General features: G+C 32.1%; 1 long non-coding RNA gene across 1 annotated transcript; it reads right to left on the bottom strand.

The window, feature by feature from the left end:
• Nucleotides 1-1,405: 1,405 nt before the first annotated feature.
• LOC145136248 (uncharacterized) lies at nt 1,406-2,785 on the bottom strand. The gene is made up of 2 exons (XR_013720337.1): nt 2,380-2,785; nt 1,406-2,163 (listed from the first exon to the last, which is right to left on the bottom strand). It is a non-coding gene; the product is annotated as an uncharacterized LOC145136248 (long non-coding RNA).
• Nucleotides 2,786-3,123: the final 338 nt, after the last annotated feature.

Raw genomic sequence — 3,123 nt, 5'->3', positions numbered from 1 at the left:
AAACTTGTATCTTAGTTGTTTTGTATTTTTTTTTAATTGAGTGTGTTGAGTGAGTTCAAAAAGATAGAATTTCCGTGTGTTGTGGGTTCGGAGATGAAGAAAAATAAAAGAGAAAAATTGATGTGGCAGGGGGTTCGGTGGGTTGGAAGGGAATGACTCCCTACTCCCTTAGTGGACAAAGTAAAAAGGAGGTAACAAGAGAAAGTAGGTTGGTACCATAAGGTTGAAAAAGAGTAAAAAAAAAAACAAAAAAAACAAACAAACAGCATAAGAGCAAAAGGACACTTGATGAATAATGAATGGTGTCCCCCATTCCCATGTGATTATATGAATTGTGAAGGCTTTTAGTTTTGGCTTCACTCCTAACCTCCATCCCTCATCACCTCTTATCTTTTTGTAGACATACCCTTCATTTAACCACTTTCCAACTTTTGTCTTCTAACAAACGGATTTATGGAGGTTGTTATGAGGTTACAATTGTCATTATCCTTTTCAATTCTTTTTATATATTCTTTTACCTCAATCATTATAAGCTAAGTAACTGATTTCTAAAAGGTACCCAAAAAAACATTCAAAGATCTCATTATAGTGATTGGTCCAAGAAGGTTAAGGACGATAGGCTACCCAGATCCTAATACTTTTAAGTTAGTATGCTCCTCTTCAAACTACTTAGATTGTGTTTTGTAGAAAGATAGTTATTAACTGATAAAAAAAATGTTTGATAAACTAGATATGAATTACCAAATGACATAAAAGGACATGTAAAAATTAATTCAATATTCTACAAAATGTTGAAAGTTAAGACCTCTCACCAACATCGGAACAAGCTAATACACAAGCATGCAAGCACGCACACACACACATGAACAAGTTTTGCCAAAAACAGAAGAAGCTAACACAATGAATGGATACATGGTGAATTCTTTAGAAGAAATATACATATTATGGACAGATACTATGATGAGTTTAATAATGATTGGTTTCATAGATCATGTAGTTATTTTATCAATATTAAACCAATCCACCGCTATTATTGATAGAGAGCTATCAATAATGGATTGGAAATCATGGTCTTCTTTATTACAAAAATGCTTGAGCATTTTCTCACCACTTCATCAATCAAAAAATACCCAACTTTATGCTGATTGCCAATCAAATCTTAATTAAAAGCATATAATTTTTTACTAATTCACAAAATTATCTTGTCGTTTTCTACAATCTGCAAGAATAAAAACGATCGCTTTTGTATCTACATTTTCAAGATTTGTTCAAAATAACAGTATTTGCAAGCAAATTATTTTCTCCACAATTCTTTAGATGTTTTATACCAAAAATTAAAACAATTATGTCAAGAATTTATGTTCTTTTACAAATAAAAGAATGATTTTAGTTCTTGTTCTGGACATTGAAAACAAAAACATAATCAACTTTCAGAAGGGAAATGAATCAGAATACAAAAAACTGAATCTTTAGACAACACTTTGTACAACTTTCTCCTTAATTTGTACTTCTAAACGAGGAATCTACCTTGCTGATCTTTTATGTTTCGTTTATCCGACATCTTGCTAAGAACAAATAAAACACAAAAGCCAAACATATATTTCAAAAACTAAATCCATGGGAAGAATAAACTATAAGTAGCAAAAACATCAACTGGAACTCATGTCAAATGAGAACCCCTTAAAAGTAAAATCAATTTCTCCTTTACAACCCTCTAAAACTTGATTGCATCCTGCCATCCCAGAAACACATATGAAATCCCCCAGCAGACCAACACCATACTCTCGAAATTATCAAATACCATACACCCAAATGAACCTATAAGCTTTTGATTATCTTCCGTTTTTAACTTTGATGAAGTTCAAGTGAGAGAGAGACAAGCTTGATGGGTTGGAGATGCGTCAACAAATATCCGACTTTCGTCTTGTTTGATTTTCTTTTTGTCTTGTTCCATTTTTTTTTATTCCTTATACTATTTTCACGTGAGAATTGCAGAGGAGGAAGTTTATGGCGTTCCTCCAAGTCAGTGAGTAGAAATTAAGACTCTTTGACGAAGATTGCTAGGACAAACTTTTTTCACGAGAAGGGCCATCCGAACAAACACTTCTTTATTTTCTAAAGACTTCTTTATTCTTTATTTTCTAAAGACTCCGGTAAGAATAACTGAATCAATAAAATATAAAGTTTATTCAACTTATAAAAAATAAAACACATAATCCAATATAACCAACGCCAAAATATAATCATTATTGGATTAGGGATAATAAAATGTGTTATTTTATAAACAAAATCTAACCGAACCTATAATACTTATGTTTTTAAAAAACCACAAAATGTTTGGTTTAGTTTATCATATAATCTGAAAAGTAAGATGTTTACCTTTGTCTTGGAGACTCTAAACTCCGGCGGTTTCTGTTACGACTTAAACCTTAATTTCGAGACCACCAATTTCAACAATGAAGGCAAAATAACGAGTACGGGATTTCTTCATGTCCATGATTATGAAAAGAAAGCAGATCTGCACAAACAGAAATTGTAAATCTCCTGCCTACTTGGCGGTGGAGAGAGGTAGGAGAACGGTGAGAAGTGCGCTCGTCGGCTTTGTGTCGACATCAGCACCAGCTAAAGAACTTGGAGGAGGTCGCGGATCTAGAATGATGGAGGTTTGTAAAGAACACAAAAATTAGGGTTGGCGGATTTCAATTATCTTTAAATTTGAATTTTAAACTTGAGATAAGGAAAGAAACATGGGCAGGAATATCCCTGGTTCATGACAGATTTTTTAAATGGCTTTATCCGTCAGATTCATTTTATATTTTTAGGATATATATTGTCCGTCGGATCAAAGACAGTTATCCGTGTGCTTCAATATGATAGGTGAATTAGTATATTTTAACAAAAATATATTCATGAATTAACAAAAATAACGTTTTTCAATAAAAAAGATTCCACGACCGAAATCATAATTTGTATTTAATTCCTTAAATGCTTTATGTCAAATTGTTTGTTAATATGTCGTTCAAAATACTAAGACGATTTCATGTGACTGAACATGTTAATATATTTTAAAGAAGAAAGCAATGATGAAAAAGATGATCACTGAGGTAACAAATTTCACAAAAA

The sequence above is a fragment of the Lactuca virosa genome, chromosome 9 (genome assembly GCF_052849685.1).
Source record: "Lactuca virosa cultivar CGN04683 chromosome 9, Lactuca_virosa_CGN04683_v6, whole genome shotgun sequence".
Classification (NCBI taxonomy): Eukaryota; Viridiplantae; Streptophyta; class Magnoliopsida; order Asterales; family Asteraceae; genus Lactuca; species Lactuca virosa.
This window is presented reverse-complemented; position numbering and strand designations above follow the sequence as displayed.